This window comes from Lynx rufus, unplaced genomic scaffold (assembly GCF_022079265.1).
Source record: "Lynx rufus isolate CCGP_SWC_20201006 ecotype Redwood Valley unplaced genomic scaffold, mLynRuf1.p SCAF_17, whole genome shotgun sequence".
NCBI lineage: Eukaryota > Metazoa > Chordata > Mammalia > Carnivora > Felidae > Lynx > Lynx rufus.
This window is the reverse complement of record NW_025814831.1, coordinates 50,532,372-50,551,629: the sequence shown is the minus strand read 5'-3', so window position 1 is coordinate 50,551,629 and position 19,258 is coordinate 50,532,372. Positions and strand designations below refer to the sequence as shown.

At 46.7% G+C, this 19,258-nt stretch overlaps 2 long non-coding RNA genes across 2 annotated transcripts; one reads left to right on the top strand and one right to left on the bottom strand.

Moving 5' to 3' along the window:
- Window positions 1-4,273: 4,273 nt before the first annotated feature.
- On the bottom strand, window positions 4,274-15,128 carry LOC124512213 (uncharacterized). The gene is made up of 2 exons (XR_006962091.1): window positions 14,976-15,128; window positions 4,274-5,164 (listed from the first exon to the last, which is right to left on the bottom strand). It is a non-coding gene; the product is annotated as an uncharacterized LOC124512213 (long non-coding RNA).
- On the top strand, window positions 5,135-6,464 carry LOC124512212 (uncharacterized). Its single transcript, XR_006962090.1, has 3 exons — window positions 5,135-5,251; window positions 6,089-6,174; window positions 6,299-6,464. It is a non-coding gene; the product is annotated as an uncharacterized LOC124512212 (long non-coding RNA).
- Window positions 15,129-19,258: the final 4,130 nt, after the last annotated feature.

Here is a 19,258-nt window from a genome sequence, read left to right as displayed (position 1 = left end):
ACCTTTATTTCTCCCTTACATAAAAGAAGCCTGGAGGTAGGCGATCCAGGGCTGATATGGTGTATGACAGTCTCATGGTCATCAGGGAACAAAGCTCCACTTAATATACTGTTTGCCAACTTTAGCCGTGTCTCCTCATGGTCCCTGATGGCTGCTCAGCTGCCAGCCATCACCTCCAGATACCAGGTAGCAGAAAAAAGGTCTCAGAGACCCCATACGTTACTTCTGCCTACATCTTATTGGGCAGGTGGCCATGTAATCCTTTCTCTGGGTAGTTATGTACCTAGTAAAACCTGGGGATTTGTTATTAAGAAAAGAGGAAAGAATGTTAAGGGCAAACAGTGGTCTCCACCACCACACTATCTATGAAGGAAAGAAGTTCCTATCTAAATTCCCAAGTTCATCCTCAGCAAGAGAATGTTTCTGAAGCATAGATTCTTTGTCCCAGAGGATCTCATGTCCTCCTGGATCTGAACCATCCCTCAGATCTCAGCTTCAGCCTCAGTTCCCCAGAAATCTCCTGGGTCCTGTAGCCTGCATTAGCCTCCCTGTCTTATGCTCTCATTGCACCTTGGGCTTCTTCTTTAAAGCACTCGGCACCCTTGTCATTATTGGATTATCTCAAGTTATTTGTGTACAGAGTGATTTCCTTGTAAACTGGACAGTAAACTTGATGAGGGCAGAGACTCTGCCTTGTTCACCATTATCTCCATAGTTGATGGAGGAGAGGAAAAACTTCCCTCTACCCTTTTAGGTTCTGTGGCTGGACCTAAGAATTAAACTGACATAAAACAGATTAACAAGAGAAGAGCCTACAAATTTTATTTCATATTTTTACATGTACACAGGAGTTTTCAAAAGGAAAATGAGGACCTCAAAAAGCTGTTAGGCCCCAGTACACTGTGGGGATGCGATAAGATAAAGGGGCTTGGGTCCAGGGGCAGTATATTGTGGGCCGGTGACTAGGAAATGTATGGGGGAAACCAATAAAAGATAAGTGTTATCTCAGCAGGTTTGTTTGTATGGGTTCTTTCTGGCATCTTCTTCCAGTCTCTGGTGAGACAGGGGTGAAAGTCACCTTTCTCAGAGAAATTTTACGACCTGCTTTAGGTTAAAAAAAAAAAAAAGAAAGAAAGAAAAGAGAGGGGGATGGGGAGTAAGAGAGCCCTTCCTGCATCTGCTGTTTCTCAAGTGACTTCAGTTCAAAATAATCACTAAAAGTGGCATATTTTGGGGTGGCACCTTCTGAACCCCTCCAGAGACCTTTGATAAATATTCATTAGCTGACTAACTGTGAGTGATTAGAATACTAGAGAGGCTCCAGATTCAAGGCCATTTCCAATGAGACTTTTCTTTAACTGACTTCCCTGGTTGAGACGGGGCAAACCTGGATTCTCATACACCTGCCAGGATTTGTGCGGCTGGAGTGCCCATGCTGATGTCTGGGAGGGATGTGGGTTGGGGCTTTCAGACCAGCCTCTTGGAGGAGCACTCCCATGATCAACTCCACTTTACAAAAGCAGCTCCAGCCAGAAGCACACCCAGGAGCAGGAGCAGAGGGGAACAGAAACTGTAGCAGTGTGGGTGAGTTTTAGATCGGAAAATGCAACTGGCCGCCCAATGTTTTGGGAAGAAAAGTAGGTCACCATCCTGCGCTCAGTCCAATGGCATCCCCAGGGCCTAAAGGGGAAGAGTTGTGTGATCATCGATTTTGGGCAAATTTGGTCATGCTCAACTTTATGAAAACTACCTGTCCCACACCCTGTCACTCTCCAGGCTCCTTAAAAATCAAGGAAAGATCAGTCCAGGCTGTTCAGCTTTTAGGTCTTGGTTACAGAATCCTTCCGAGTCCAGCTTTTTTTTTTTTTTTTTTTAACATTTTTATTCGTTTTTGAGAGAGAGACAGAGAGAGGGAGAGAGCACAAGTGGGGGAGGGGCAGAGAGAGAGAGAGAGAGAGAGAGAGGGAGACACAGAATTTGAAGCAAGCTCCAGGCTCCCAGCTGTCAGCACAGAGCTCTACGCAGGGCTTGAACTCACAAACCTCACAAACCTTGAGATCGTGACCTGAGCTGAAGTCTCACACTCAACTGACTGAGCCACCCAGGCACGCCTCCTGTGTCCAGCTTTTTAAGAAAAAGCTTTTAAGCACCTTCCAAACCAAAAAGGCAGAACCCAGAATCCAGAATGGCTTCCAAACCCTCCATTTTTAACTTATCTAATGAAAGAAGGAGCATTCTGTTCTCTAGCATAGGGTCCTGGGGTTTTAAAGGAGAGAGCAAGTTTGGGGGAGCTCTGGGGGGTGGGGGAGGCTAAGTCTTACGTGCATCTCTGTTATGAGGCCAATGAGAAGCTCTGTGGACGGGGCTCCCTCCGATGCCCCAGCCCAGGGAAGGAGAGGAGACCAAGATTGAGAAATGAAGACTCCTCCAATTTGGCAAACAAAACCTCACCCCCTGCATCGTGCCCTTCCACGTTTGGCACTTTGATATTAGTCATAACAATCTGGTCATACAGTAACCACTTCTCCTTCTGACTGAGAAGCTGAAAGTGATACTCACCCGGGGTGTGATTTGGGGATTTTCTGGGGCAGGACTATTGAGGACATGCTGGAGTTGTCCCCTCCTGGTTTGCAAGAGCCGATTATTGAATATTTGAAAATGTTGTGAGTCTGCTGTTAAACCACCGGTAAGTTGAAATCTGCCGTGGTGGGAGTGTTTACACCGTGGAAACTGGCAAATAGTACAAATTCGGATTTTTGTTTTTCTTTTCTTTTTTTTTTTTTTTCAGAGAGCTAGCTGGTTTACCAGCACATACTGCATTGCTCGCATTACTCCTGAGGCAGAAGGAGTTCCGGGAGGGCTGGAGGAAGTGGTGGGAGGAGACCAAGGAGTGAGCAGAGTGACGGTGTTCCGGTGTTTCCCCGGACATCTTTGTGACGTCATCCTTCTCCATTCATCCTGCGTTCTCTTGGAGTCAGTGCTTTCTCCGTGGGAACACCGATGGATTCCACTCCCGCTTCTTCAGGGAACTTGAACAAGTTTACTTTCACTCGCCCCTGCGCTCAAGGGCTCCAAGAGCACAGCTTCCAAGAGCACCAGGCCCATATTCTCGCAGAAAGAGGAGAAAAGGAAAAGCTGGAGAGGCGCCTTTAATGGCGACAAGTCAACGGAAAAGTAGATATGGGCATCGTGATAATCAAAGGTTGGCTTCCTTCGCATCCTCTGATAAAATCGGCAAGCCAAGTGTGCCAGTGATGGCCACAGGCGGTATTATGGAAGTGGATCCCTCTGCTTCAGATTCCATTTTCAGAAGTCACAAAAGGTTGAAAACGAAATATTTTCATGAAAAGGATAATAAATGAGACCAGGATTGGTATAGAGAAAGATTCTTAAATTTTACTGCACTGGCCGGCCTAGGGAAGAGAATGCGTGCAAAAACACAGATTTCCAGGACTTTCTTTGAAAATTTTGGATTCTGGAGGCCTATAGAGGAGACCAAAAGTCAGCCTTTTAAAAATTAATTAATTAGTTTTTATTTGTTTGTTTTTAATGTTTATTTATTTTTGAGAGAGAGGGAGAGAGAGAGAGAGAGAGAGAGAGAGAGAGAGAGAGAGAGACAGTGTGTGAGCAGGGGAAGGGCAGAGAAAGAGGGAGACACAGAATACACAGCTGAGCTGTCAGCACAGAACCTGATGCTGGGCTCGAACCCACGAACTGCGAGATCATGACCCGGGCCGAAGTCAGACAGTTAACCGACTGAGCCACCCAGGCACCCTGAAAATCAGCCTTTTTAAAAGCTCCACTCCCACCCATCATTTTTTGCCACTGCTTCAGGACTCCAGTCTGAGAAACTGGTCTAGAGAGGGTCCTCAGGAGGCATTTGTTGATGGTAGATTGGTTCCTGGATGGGCCCTCCTCAGGGCCCAGGCCCTGCTCTGCCTCAGGTCTTCAAGATTCATCCACTGGCATAGGTGGGCCCAGTACCCAGTTTAGGAGTTTACTCATCCTGATTTCATTGGGGATGGTAACTGTGGTGGAACAGCGAACACTAAGGACAAAGCACTGGATGATTTGGTTTGAGTCAATGTGCCAGGCCTCAGCCTCCACTAGCTGCTCTCCAGCCCTGGGAGAGGCATAAAGGGGAGTGTGGGGAAGCTCTGGGAGGTGCCCTTCATCTAGAGGGAGGTCAGCCCTCCAAACTCCTGTCCACCCAACTGGCCACCCCGCCTGCAGCCACCATGCCCCAGGGCCATGCCCAGAGCAGGACAGGCTCCCTCCCCATCCAGCCCCCTCCAGGTATCTAGGGATGACAGTGGATTTTTGTATCTCAGCATGAGTGCAAGGAAGCCCTCCCCCCATGGGCTCAGAGAACCTTCTGGGAACTATTCAAAGCTGCCAGAAGTCGGTTTTTCTTGTTGGAAGCACCTCTTGAGAGTTTACATTTATAAAGCCTGGCAAAATACATCCTGAAGAACCCAAATTAATTTGCAAAGATGAGGTGAAAAGGGGCCATAGCATCCCACAGATGGGCTCCCTATGGAGAGAAGCTACTTATCCACAGTGGTTCCCCCTCTGCCACCCCGGGGAAGACATCCCACTCCCCATTCAGATGGCCCAGCCCTGCCAGAGGGCATCATGGTAAGAGAAAGAAAAGAAAAAAGAGAAAAAAGAAAAAAGGAAAAATGCCAGTCTTCACCTCTGTCTATTGTACACCATGTCATCCGAGGAGAATTCTACTGCACTCCTTCCTTGACTGTGCTCTTTATATTCTGTAAGCCACTTCCTGTTTCCATTTCTGGGTCATAAGCCAAGCTTACAGTTGGTATGATTCACTCAGCCAGGAGGCCCAGCTATTATCACCCCTCAGAGATCATGACTGCCTCTCAGGGAGGGATCAGAGGATACAACTTGGAAGGACAAGATATCGGTTCATTCTTAGGAAAACATATGAATTTTCCTAGGCTTTTTGGAATGCTTCATGCCTAGGACCAGAAGGTTGGCATGCCTGAAAAATCTGTGACTTGATTGGTTTGCATTTTTCTGCTGTACTGATGCCCAGCTCCTCAGCTCCTTGGAGAGACTTTTTGCAAAGACCTCACTGGACGCTTTGCTTTGCCAAGGGGTCAGGCCTGCCAGGCAATCTTCAGGCAGCAGCTGGTAGTCCCTGAGGAAGACATGAACAAGAAGCCATTTGAAAGCATTATCTTCTAGAAACTAAATTTCAAAACAAGGAAGAAACCACAGCTCAGATGTAAGTGGTTGTTCAGTAACCTGAGTTCACATGAAGATGGTAAAAAATAGGTTTTGCACAATTCTATCGCCTTCCCCTTATGATTGCTAAGCAGTTTACTCCTCCTGATTTAATCGGGAAGGATTATTTTGGAGGAACACTGAGTGCTAAGGACAAGACACTAGACGGTTTGGTCAAGGTCAATGTGCCAAGTCTGTATGGACTGCTATTCTGTCTTCTCAATTCCGTTCTCTGAACTTTTTTTCTGTGAAAATGTAAGCCGGAACCCACCTGAGATGGCCCAGAAAATGCAGAGTGCGAATCTTTTCCCCATGCCTCTGCGTGAGCCACGCAGTCAGGGATATGTGGGGCCAGGGGAGTGGGGCAGGGCTCCTGTAAGGGTCGCCCATATTGCAGATTTCTGAACATTACCACTTCCTCTACAGCAGGGAAGAGAAGGGGGAGACAGAAGAACAGGGAGAGAAAGGCCCAGAAACTCAGGCCAGCCTGTGAGATAGAGATGAGGGTTGCTATCCGGAAAGCAGTCAGAAATGCTGTCCTGACTCTCCAGAGAGCTTGGTCCTGAGCGCAGGGAGATATCTCACAAGAGAAAAACAGATATTTGGAGTCTAGTCGTGTAGAGAAGCATCAATGCCTTATGTAGATCTAAAGAAAACAACACAAAAAATGTCTTCCTTTTCATTATTGAGGGTGTAGGGACATAGGAATTTTCATACTCTACTGGTGGGAATATTAAACTGGAGAAATTTCATAGGTTGGCAACTCGGTAATGTATGTTTGAGGCAGAAACGATGCTCTGCACTCACCAAACTCTGTGTTTTCTTCCTGTACACACAGGGAAACTGCATTTCCTGCCTCTGTTGAGTTAGGAGTGGTCATGTGACTGAGTTTTAGACAACTGGAAAATGGGCAGAAGAAGTGATGTGAGTCAATTTCAAGCCTGGCCCAAAAACCACCTGTGCAATTCTCCATTCTCTCTCTCCCTCTGTCCTTCTCTCTCTCATCCTTTCTCCCTCTCTCTCATTTTCTCCTCCTTTTGCTTATCAGCTGAAATCAGAGGATCCGCTGAAGAACTCCAAGTCGCTGCCAAATGGAAAGCCATCATATGAATAAATTCTGTTTCCAGAGGACTGGGTAGAGCTCCTTCCACCCCCGCCAACCAGATGACCTATACTGAACTGTAATAAAAGAGAAATAAATCTTTACTGTGTTAAGCCAATGAGATCTGGGTGTTTGTTACAACCTTTAGCCTATCCTGACTGATGGGATATGAAAATCCTTAAAAATGTGCATAAGCTTTGATCTAGCAATTACATTCTTCAGAACATATCCAAAAGGAAAATATTAAGAAGAGTTAATATAGTATTGATTATAATAGTAAAAAAAAAAAGTTGTCAACATTAACTTCCAATGAGATTCATTAAATAATACAACTCTTCAAAGAAACTTTAGACACGTAATATCATTGAAATGTATCTATTGACATGAAAAGTGTTTAGGATACGGTAGTACATGAGAAAGAACAAGTAACAAAAACATGGAGGGTGTGAACACATAACCATTTATACAGGCACATATGCATAGAAAAAGTTCTGGAAATATACCACAATAACAGTGATTATTTCTGGTAATAGGATTACAGATGGCTGCCTTTTTTTTTTTTTTAATTGTCTCTTTTCTGCAGTTGTATGCTCTTTCTACAATGAGCATATATTTCTCGAGTTGAAAAAATTTTTAAATTTTTTTTAATGTTTATTCTTGAGACAGAGACAGAGCGTGAACAGGGGAGGGGCAGAGGGATAGAGCGAGACACAGAATTCCAAACAGGCTCCAGGCTCTGAGCTGTCAGCACAGAGCCTGACACGGGGCTCAAACTCACAGACCGTGATAATCATGACCTGAGCCGAAGTCCGATGCCCAACCGACTGAGCCACCCAGGCACCCTGAGTTGAAAAAAATCTTAAAGTAGCCTACTGGAAATGGGTAGCTCTCCTTCCAACTTGAAGGCTGGCCTTGCTCTTGCTGAGTGTAAGTGTACTGTGTGCAAGGGAAATCCAGGTCCCTTGGATGCTCTACGGGTCAGGGACTAAAGCCCCACCATTCATAAGGGTAAACATCTATTTCATCTCCATCAGTGGGAGCAGCTCTCAAGCCCTTCACATGGCTCTAGGCTCAGTCCACCGGAAAGACCGCCCTGGCTTTAAGCAAGGAAACGCCTTTTCATCACAAGGTTTTCCAAGATTTCCTCAGAGAGGACCCTTTTTAGATCCTAGTTTAGAGGATCTGGGAAAATTGCGGCCTCGGATCTCCTTCCCCCGAGAGGAGCTGGGTGATGTAGTCGGTGCCCATGCTGTGGGGAGCAGGGCAGGAAATTACACTCTAACTATAGGTCTTTATTCAGAAACCCAGAAGCCTCACCACAAAATAAATTCAAGAGCCCTGAAGCCTTGGTGCCTTGACCTACAAGATCAAAGAGTCTCACGCAATCTCTCCAAGTGAACTTCGAACAAAAGGCAATGTGGCAGGTTTTTGTTTTGACCTTCCAACCACATGATCATGCCAGAATTAAGCTGTAACTCCAGCTTTTTTTCTTCTGCCAAATTATTCCCTGCCCTTTTCGGCAGACCCTCACACAGAGAGAATAAGCCACTGAGGTTTCCTGTTGAGGAAGGTTCTTTGTGTTCTGTGAGGGGACCATATATAAACACAACCCATGCATAAGTTTTATGTATAGTAAGACCAAGCTATTTCAGTTGAACTTAATGGCCTTTTGTCAAACCACATGTCCCCAAAATGAAGACATGTGAGGAAACGAAGACTTATTTTTGACATGAGATCCCGGTGTACTGCATCGGGAGAGGGGCTTCCCCTGGAGCAAATGAAGAGCAAAGCCTAAGGACCTACAAGAAAACCTTAGTAATTCTTTTCCATTTGCCTGCATGACTCAAATCCTACCTGCCCTTCAAGGCCCAGCTGAAGAAAGGGCCCATGTAGGCCTCGGTGGGCAAGTCAGCCCACACCAATGCCTTTCCGGTCTCAAATCCCTTTCTGGTGAAAAGGCTGGCTTGAGCATTGTAGCCTGGATGCTGCGGGCTCTAGGTGGACACCTTCTGTTCCAGTACCATCAGGTTCACATCAGTGCACAGTTTTAGGGTTTCTTGGGTTCCCAGCCACTCAGGGCCTCAACCCCTTGAAGATTCCTCTTTCCCCCAGGTGCTGGGAACCCAACAGACAGTAGCAGCTAAGCACATAGGCGTTGGAGCTAGAGTGCTGTGTGATCTTGAGCAAGTCACCAGCTTTTCTCTGAATTTTAGTTCCCTCTGTGACTGGTTCTTCGTTTGCACCCAAACTATTGAAATGCTTTGATGGCTGTGAGAGTTAAATGAGAGAATTTGTGTCATATGCTTCACACTCAAAAAAACTTAGTGCTTCTGTTTTTAAAAGTGGCCCCCAAATTCTTGGACACACCTCCCAACCAATGGTGCTCTGGGTCACCCCCTCCTTGAATCTGGTCTCTGAAACTGCCTGGCCAATAGAATATAGGTAAGAGATGCCACACCAGTTTCTGGCCCCAAGCCCTCAGAAACTGGCAGCCTCCACACCCTGCCTCCCTCTTGGAACCCAGACACCATACTCTGAGGAGCCTGGCCACACAGAGAGGCGTGTTCTGGCAGAAAGCCCCAGCTAAGGCATAAGCCAACAGCCAGCATAAAAGCAAAGTAGCTTTTGAGATGACTCCAGCTGCAGCCACCTTCTGACTGTAACCATGGAAATCGGAGATCAGAAGCCCTGGGCGAGAACTGCCTTGCTGATGATTCCAGTCAACTCCCAGAACCACGAGCCATGAGGGTAAATTGATTGTTGTTTAAGTCACTAAGTTTTCCAGTGACCTGATACTCAGCCATAGATACCAGCAGCCTTTACTTGTTGCTTGAAGGAAGTCTTGCACTGGTGCACGTGACCCTGGCCCTCCCAGTTTTGTAGAGTCGGTAGCGCTCTTCCCTGCCAACGTGCTTACAGGAATCTGAATCCATCTGTGGACCGATGCGGGTTTTCTCCCCAGAGGAAATTTCTTAGCTCCCATGAAAATCGGTCCATCCAAAGAACTGTTTGGGAGGAAGGGCGCTGCCCAATTCTGCGACAGAACAGCCCCTTAAAACCATGTGGTACTTTGTTCTGTTCACGACATTTTCCATGGATGTTAGATCTCATTTTTTCAAAAAGAATGTAAGTTTCCTTAAGGATAGGGACCCTGTCTAAATTTTATTTTTTGAGCAAGTTGCGATATTTGAGAAGCCCGTTATCACAGCTAACTGGAACCAGTTGAGTCTGTGAAAAGCATTAAGTCCATGATGATACTCAAAAGGGACAAATAGTCAAAAGTGTGCTAGAGAAAAGCCACACTGCCAACAGGAGTTTATTGGTGCCCAAACTCTCAATGAAAGAGAAAAACATGGGGAGAAATCATTCTTTTGTTATTTCAGGGTGAAGATGGTTCGTGTAAATGAAAAGTCCAGGGGTTGGAGGGTTTCAACTGTTTCAGATTGTTTCAGTGTGGACTCCTTATTGGGTCATTCAAGTAGTTACTACGGTCGGCTCAAGATTTAAGAATGATTTTATCTGCTGAGTTGATAGTTGAAAAAATCTTTTTTAAATTTTTTTAACATTTATTTATTATTGAGAGACAGGGAGAGACAGAGCCTGAGCAGGGGATGGGCCAAGAGACGGGGAGACACAGAATCCGAAGCAGGCTCCAGGCTCTGAGCTGTCAGCACAGAGCCCAACGCGGGGCTCGAACTCACAAACCGCGAGACCATGACCCGAGCCGAAGTCGGACGCTTACCCGACGGAGCCACTCAGGCGCCCCAATAGTTACAAAAATCTTAACACTTGGGTCTAGGGCTGGATTGCATGACTATTCAGGCATGAAGGATATTCAGTGGTGGGGTTGGGGGTCTTGGGGACAATGGTGCTGTTGGGGAGTGTCATGCACTCTACCCAATGGCTCATCCACAAGCCACTATCTGGAAGCATGTGTACATCTCCTGCTCTGAGGAACCATCTCCATACCTTTCCCTATCAACTGCCAACCCAGTGGCTTAACATGCTCTGTGTCCATTGGCTTCTATCAGTCAATCACATGCCTTTCCCATTAGGACAACACTGCACCGTACCCACCTCCAGGCTGGGTGGTGGCATCTTCTCTCTGCCCTAGGCTTTCGGCGCTTATTTTTATCTCAGTCATTACTCTGCTGTGCTGTGTCTCTACCCCTCTTCCAATAGACTATGAGCTACTTGTGGGTCTCGGACGGTCATTTGTTTTCCTCTTCCTGTTCCCTGGAAGTAGCAGGACCCTCCTTCAATCAAGTTTTAAATGAACAAGTGAATGAATGAATGAAGTTTCCATCATTTCCTTAAAGTTTCAACTGGCACAGACTACCTGCTTTTCCCCAGATATGCCCTAATGCTTCTTTGTCTCTGAGAGAACTGTTTTCCGTGTTCCAGGAAGCTTTCCCCGTACACACAGGAGTGTAGCAGCAAGATCAGCTGCAAAATTTGTCAGACCCAGTGAAAGAGGAAGATGCCTGGTCAAAGTCTCTGTCTTCAAAACTTACTAATAATTTTGGGGCGCCTGGGTGACTCAGCCGATTGAGCATCCAACTTCTTTTTTAATTTTTTTTTAACGTGTATTTATTTTTGAGACAGAGAGAGACAGAGCATGAACAGGGGAGGGGCAGAGAGAGAGGGAGACACAGAATCTGAAACAGGCTCCAGGTGGTCAGCACAGAGCCCGACGCGGGGCTCGAACTCACAGACCGTGAGATCATGACCAGAGCCGAAGTCGGCCGCTTAACCGACTGAGCCACCCAGGCGCCCCAAGCATCCAACTTCTACTCAGGTCATGATCTCGCGGTTCATGAGGTCAAGCCCCGTATTGGGCTCGCTGCTGTCAGCACGGAGCCTTCTTCGGATTAAGGGTCTTTCTCTTTCAATAATAAATATCATTTTAAAAAAATCTCTATAAAAAATTATTAAGCATTATAATAAACCAAACACAGTGTCCATAGCATTAAACCAAACACAGTGTCCTTCTAAGTACTGGGCCTCCTGTGGCCACAGTACCAGCCCATGGAGCAGCTGCCCATTGCCTCACTCCTGCATGCCATGCCCTTCTTGGTAATCGTGGTTTTAATGTGGGAAACGACCTTTCCCTTTTCCATGTGGCTTGGATGTGACTGATGCCACCACTGCTACCCCAGGGGTGATCCTGGTCTGGCCAATGCGAGCATCACAGCACCCTGGCCACCGTCGGTTCACAGATGTGCATGTGACTCAAGTACAACCAATGAGAACCAGACCTCAATTTTGCTGCAGGAAAAAAGGTCCCTTTTGCTGGTGCTACTAAGTTGGCAGGAAGCAAGCCTAGAGCCCCTGGGAGTCACCACTTGGGGACATTCTGCCTGAGATAAAGCTGATCCTGAACATCAGAGCTGTGAGGGTGTAGCAGGTAGGGGAGAGATTCTTTTCAGCGTCATTTCAGTAGCTGATTGAGCCCGCCCTCCGGACTTGTCTTTCTCTAAAATTTGTAGAAACTGATACATTTCCTTGGCTTCAGCTACCTGTTACCTGGCCTTGCGTTTCAGTCCCTTGTAATCAAAACAGATCTAATGGGTTGGAGCTTAATAAATACCTTTCAGTTTGAATAGACTAGCTTGAAGGAATCCATTGTTTTCCTCTATCACTTGTCCTTTGCTTGGTTCCATTTGACTTGAGAATCAGGACGAGGAATAGGATAGCCCAGAGAGACTGTAACTGTGTTATTAAAATGAGAATTTAATAGTACGTTAAGGACTTATCTCTTACTCGTGCTTATTGTTTTGTGTTTAGAGGGAGACAGGGCTGAAGAACATGGGTTTGAAGGCTTTTTTTTTTTTTTTTTTTTTTGGCTTTGGAGACTTGAAAACAAAGTTTTTATGTTACACATAAAAGGTTTTACTTTTATAATATGAAAGAATGTAGTTTATTGCTAAAAGGACTTGAAAAAATGTGACTCAAGCCAGTTTACCTTTCCACAGCCCTGCTAGGGCACCAGTCCCATGTAGTTAATGCTGACCAACAGACCAACCCTTCATCTAAAGCCAAACTTTGTGGAGACACCAGTCCAGGCGAGCCCCACTCTCCCTCACCGCAGGACCCAGCCTGCCTCCTCCTCCCCTCTCTGCTCAGGAGGGCTGTGCCAGGCCAATAGGCCCACAGGGTATTTACCAGCTTGGGCCTAACCATGCCCCCACCGGCATCCTTTCACATTTCTTTTGGAATCCTGAACAAAGGTCACAGGTTGCTGACCCTACTGCTACCAGGAAACATGATCTATCCTCTGGATATGTTCGCAGGAAAACTAAACTCTTTTACCTCCAGGCTGGCCAAAATCTGAAGGCCAGTCACCTCCCCTCATGATCTCATCCAGGACATCCTTTACTTCTGCCCAGAGTGCTTCATCTGTGCTCAGCAGGACTCTCAGAGAGCCCAGCATTGCTCTCAGATGCTCCCCAGACTTGCCTCCCCCACTGCAGACAAGTCCTTCCTTTGGGTTGACCTCCCTCCTCTGTTCCACTGTAAACTCTCTGTGCTGTAGTCTCCTCACTGAATCCTTTTTACCTTGGTCCATCATCACCCTGGAAAAGTTTGATTATTTATGGGTGTCTCAGCCAATATTCTACCTCAGGTTTGTACCCTTCCTCAATTTCAGGGAGCTTTGTCCTCTGTCCACTTCAGCCACATCCATCTCGTCTGTGTTCTTCAAACTCAGAACTGAAATGTTAAACTCCAACAACCCTAAACTTGTTAAAACAAACAAACAAACAAACAAACAAACGCCTTCCAATATCCCACTTTCTAAATTCCATTCCTTGGTTACCAGCATTCACAATGTCAAATATTGGCGTCTTTGCTTTATTGGGACTTCTGGTCAGTGGTCAACTCCATTATCCCCCAATTCCCACATTCAACAAGTATTTACTGAATCCACAGGTTCTGCCAGGCAAAGCCTGAGAAACTTCATTCTCATGGGAGCATGTATCAGTTACCTATGCTGCCTAACAAACCTCCAACACCTACTGACTTCAAAAAATAAGATTTATTACGTCTCAATTCTCTGGCCAGGAATCGGGCCAGGGTTTGGTTAGACAGCTCTTTTGCTGCTGTGGGTGTCGGCTGGACTCACTCACTCATCTACATTTAGGCATCACAACCTGTCTGTCACTTCAGTGCTCCTCCATGAGGAAGCTTGAGCTTCCTCAAGGCATGGTGGTCTCACCATGGGTGTAGTTGAACCCATCACGTGGCAGCTGGCTTCCAAGAGTGAAAATGGAAGCAGACAAGCCTCTGAAAAAAGTTAGGTACAGAACTGAGACTGCATCCTTTCTGCCACATTCTGTCAGTCAAGACAAGAAATAAGAAGTCCAAAGCCCAGTCCAGATTCAATGGACAGAGAATCAGACCTCACATCTTGATGGGTGGGGCAGCAGGTGCATATGAGAGAAGGAATTGGCGGCTGCCAGTTTTTGAGACTATGGACTATAGAGGAGGAAGCCAATAGACATAGAGGCGAATAAACAGGAAAACACTAGATAGTAATAAGAGCTGCTCAGAGAATTGAAACACGGTGATTTGTCAGAGAACCACTGAGTAGCTCCTGTAGATGGAGGGGACTATCAGGGAAAGTCTCTCTGGGAAAGTGGTATTTAAATTATGGCATGAAAGGAAAAAATTTGCCAGCTGTGTGAGGACCCAGGCAGGAGGAAGAACTAGCATAAAAGAAGAACCACGTGTTAGGAGTGTAGACAAGGACAGAGAGTGCAAGTGGAAACGAGGTCAGCTAAGTGGGAACAGCCAGATCAAGTGCCCCTGAGTGAGGAGGTTGGCTTGTTTTCCAAGAGTAGTCAACGGAAAGCCATTGAAGGGCCTTAGTAGCGAAGGGACATAAAGCAAGTTATATCATTGCAAGGTCACTCCTGCTGCCCTGTGGGGAACAGGCTGTGAAGTACAAACATGGAAGGAGCAAAACTATTCAGGGGCTCCTATGGGAGCCGAGGGCCCCGGGAGATGGTGGCTTGTTTGGCGGCTGGATATGGGGAAAAGAACGATGTCATGCTGTGATACTTTGCATGTGATTCCTAGTCACAGAAGACAGAGAATAAGCTAAGAGTAAGACAAGATAGAGTCACAGTGGCCAATGTGAACTCCTGTATTATGTGTCAACGACCAATGTAGGACTTGGAGTGTGTCCCTATAGATAAGCTGTGTGATGGATAGATAAGTAAAACTTGTTTGGAGATACCTGTGGAAAGACTTGGGTGAGACCAAGACTGCACCGATATGGCAAAGATCAATGGACGTAATTGTTAGACCCACCTAAGCGGACCCTAAAGCAGTAGCTCCAGGGCAATCAACCACCTGCACCGTACACGTTGGGAGGCTGCTCCCGACAGAGGCTCTGCCTGCACAGAAGATGACCTGACCGCGGCCCAGGCCAACCCTTGTCACGGGAAGGAAGACCAGATCAGGTCCTCCCCAGATCTTCGAGTGGCTCATGAATCCTTCCTCTAACCTTCTTGTGTGACTAAGTTGTGTGATAAAGTTGTGCAATAAACAGCGTGATTCGCGAAGGTGCTATCGGCGCTCCGTGGTTAATTTGAAACATGTCTCAATCCCAGATTCTTACCTGACCTCGCCGTTCGCCTTGATTCAGGAGATATGCTTGGGGGTTGGGCCAAACAAGAGTGGTTGTGCTGAGGATTGTGCCTGTTCTGTCTAGGTTCCAGTCCCCTGCGAGCAGCCTCTGGTCTGCACCCCACACCCAGCTATCACAGCCAATGCCCCTCCTTCAAAGGATCCTTAGAGTGTTCAAGAGTGTTTCAAATTCCTGTCTTTGCATACAATGTGGCTCTTCTCAATGGGCTCTGCTCCTGTCCCTACTCGGGCTCATTTCCTGTCCCTGTCTGGTGTATATTGATTTGATAGGATTTCAAACCCACTTGTTTATGACAAAAATGAAGTTGTTTCCACGAGTAAAGTTGTTTTGATTAAGAGTGAAGTCAGCTGTGACAGGATGTCATCCACTCATCTGTTGTTGATAACTCAGTAGCTCTGGCTACAGAGGGGCCCTTCCTGCGGGGGGGCTGATCAATAAAAACATAATGAAGCAGCTGTGGCAAGGGGGCATTTGATTATAAACACAGAGTTTGCGAGCACGGAGAGTGTTCAATCTGGGCACTGAGACTCTTCACTGATTTAAACAGCTCTCTGAAGACCTTGGGGACAATTAGCTCCTGCCAGTAAAACTAGTTCTCTTACTGACAGCGGGTAAAAACCTGTGCAGCAACCCAGAAAGAGGATATCCTCTTTGAACCGTACCCTCGTTCCCTAGCAACGTGCTCTAGCAACAGGGAGGGGACTCTTACTTCTGCACCTGCAGCTGGAGTCCCTCCGGGTTGGCTAAAGCGCCTGGCCTGAGCAGCAACCTGATAAAAGCACAGACCTCCGCTAAATTTGAACTCCATTCCCTCCATCTACCCTTGCTTGGCACAATAGTGTGATTCATCTGCCACCGGTTTGGAGTATGTTGCTTCTTTCAAAAAAATTATACACGAGGCGCCTGAGTGGCTCAGTCGGTTAAGCGCCCGACTTCGGCTCAGGGCATGATCTCAAGGTTCGTGAGTTCGAGCCCCGCCTCTGGCTATGGGCTGACAGCTCAGATCCTAGAGCCCCCTTCAGATTCTGTGTCTCCCTCTGTCTGCCCCTCCGCTGCTCGCATTCTGTCTCTCGCATTGTCTCAAAAATAAACATTAAAAAAAAATTCTTTTTATTACACACACACACACACACATATACATGAGTTAATTTATTTTGAGAGAGAGAGAGAGAGAGAACAGGGGAGGAGCAGAGAGAGAGGGTCACAGAGAATCCCACACGCTCCACAGGCTCTGTGCTGCCCAATGCAGGGCTCGAACTCGCCAACGGTAAGCTCATGACCCAGCCGAAACCAAGAGCCAGAGGCTTAACCGACTGAGCCACCCAGGTGCCCCCTAGAGTGTTATTTCTTCATTGGCTTGTTAAAAGACATTATCCTGTACACTACTGGCTTGTGAAATTCCCACAGTGAACCTGTGTTAAAGAAATTACCGAAGACAAACAGTCTCTGAGCATTAATTTGGCTCCTGAAACAAAACACTCTTCCACACGTGCCCTTTGCTACCGGCATATCGAATTATTCAGTGTTCTCTGACCATGTCCTTGTTCATGAACCCGTGCCTGGCACGTGATGTTTCTTCTTCCGAGAAGGTTCTTCCTCCACCTCCAATCATCATCCACAAACTTCTATTCCTCCTTCTAAATCCAACAGGTGTCACCTCTCCCACAAAGCCTTTCCTGAAACCCCAGTTTTATTTAGATGCACTCAACAGACAGCACCACAGATGTCTTTCTTTTTTCAACCGACTGTGAGTTTCTTCAAGACTAGAACCTAGCACAGTGCTTTGTAAGGGAAGAGGGAGAGGAATAGAAGATGCTATCGTGTTTGGTATGATTTGCCCTTGGAGTCTGAAAATGTGCATTACAAGGTCAAATCGCCACCCAACAGGCATTTGCTAGAGCCCTTTCTCAAGTTCCTCTCTTCTCCCAGACTGATTCTGGGCAGCGAAATCCATTTCTTAAAAGGCCAGAAAACCTCCAAGGGATAGAACTTATGTTCCTTTCTGCTCAAGATTCTCCAGGAAGGGTCTATGCACCCACAAAGTTATCAACATCATTGTTAATAAGAGTATTAGAGAAGTAGTACTCAAAATGCCTCTCCTGCCCTAGTCTTTGGGAAAATCTGAAAAGCCTCCTACTTGCCAACATGAAGTTCATTGCGAGGTGTAATGGTAAATACGCTATAAGGTGCCAAGTTTCAAATCTATACCCAGGTCCTTGCACTGAACTTCAGACTCTTAAATCTAGTTGCCCAGTGGACTTCTCTACCCAATGTTCCCTAAACTTGGCAGGTCTCAAACTGAACTCATCATTTCTCTTGCTGGGAGTCTACCAGCAACTCATCAGTGAGTCACTGATGAATATTTCTCAAATTCACCCCCCTCTTCATTCCTATTGCCAGGATCCTGACCCGAGTTCTCAGCTTATCTGGCCTGGACAACCGCATCAACCCCTTCACCAGGCGCCCAGCTTCTAGCTTGGCCTTCCCCCAGTTCCCAGGGGATCTATCTGAAATGCAAATCTGATTTTGGCACTCCCAGTCCGAAACCCTCTAATTGCCCAACACAGGTTGCCAAACCGGTTTGCATCTGAATCACCTTGAGAGCTTCTTAGCCTTGCAGATTCCCCAGCCCAGCCCTAGAATCGGGTAGGTGGGGCCTGAAGGATTCTGGTAGAGCTGAGACAGTCCCACCTGAGAAACACTGTGAGCCATGGGCTGAATCCGATCTCCTCATTCACTTAGCAGGCCCCTCTTGTCCCTTGCTCTTTTAGGAGAGGTCCTATGCACCTCTCCACCGTCATCCACCTCACCCCACACACTCTGCTCTCTATGGGACTTCTCACCTTTGACCTGTGCTTTGGCTTGCCTACAACCATATCCTCTCTGAAAATCCCTTTCAATGGGGGCAACTCTTAATCAGCCTTTGTAACTCAAACCATCAGCATCACCTGGGAGTTTGTTAGAAATGCAGGACAGACCCCCACCCCAGCCCTAGAGAATCAGATCCCAGCTGATTCCTATACATGTTAGAGAATGAGAAGCACAACTTTATAACTCAGTTCAAAAAGCGCGTCTTGCGGAAAACCTTCCCGGAATGACACGTACCCATCAAGTATTCTTCCAAACTGACACTGGGCATCACAACTGCTGCACTTGTAACGTTTCACAAGTTAGGGCTCCTGTAACCCAGTCCCAGGCTGCAGTAGAAATGCTTCTTTGTGTATCTGCCTCCCCCATATTCAAACAGTGAGCATCCAATTAGTTTATGAACACCCAAAGTATTCTTCCCAGGGTAGTAAGAGCAATGGCCTGGGAGCCAGAGGCCTGTTCTCACAAGTGGCTCTGCCATTGACTGGTAATGTCACCCTGGGCAGGCCACTGTGCCTCTTTGAATCTCTGGTTCTTAGTCTATAAAGAAAGAATAATAAACCTGTCTTGTTTACCTCATTTCTTCCATAAGGTACTTCTACTGAGCCAGGACTATGCCTGGATGTGATGCTCCCCTGCACGATAACACATGCACACACACACACACACACACACACACACACACACACTCCTACTCATAGCCACTTGCTGTCTGTACTGTTTGTCAGCCCAAATAAAACAGAGCAAAACCCCAGTCTTTCCATGCCACCATAATGGTGCTCATGAATGTCCTGACAGATGCTCTCAAGAGCACCAATGCCACCCAAAAGAAAGGCAAATATCAGGTTCTTATTAGGTCGTGTTCTGTGGTCATGGTCCGGTTCCTAACTGTGATATGAAGCATGGTTACATTGGTGAATTTGAAATCATTGTTGCTCACAGGTAGGAAAATACTTGTGAGCCTCACAGGAAGGGTAAACAAGTGTGGAGCCCCAGATCTGATGTCCAACTCAAAGGGCTAGAAAAATGGCAGGACAACCCACTCCTGTCCCTTCAGTTGGCTTTATTGTGCTGATGATCTCAGTTGGCATTATGGATGAAAACACACAGGAGAGAAAATCCTGAGATTCTTTTTCTAGGGATGTAATACATACAATAAAATGTCTCAAAGGGCAAGAGAGATAGAGACAGAGAGAGCACACACAAAGCTCTGGGTCAGCTGTCTGCCAGCTGCTGCTGAGTCCTAGCCAGAGTTCTGGATGAGGAAGAACTCAATCCCTTGGCATCCACATGAGTGTCTAGACTGGAGATTGTCCTGGGGAAGGCTGGGTAGCTGGTACATGTGTAATTCTCACTGAGAAGCAACCTGGAGCCATCAGCGTGCA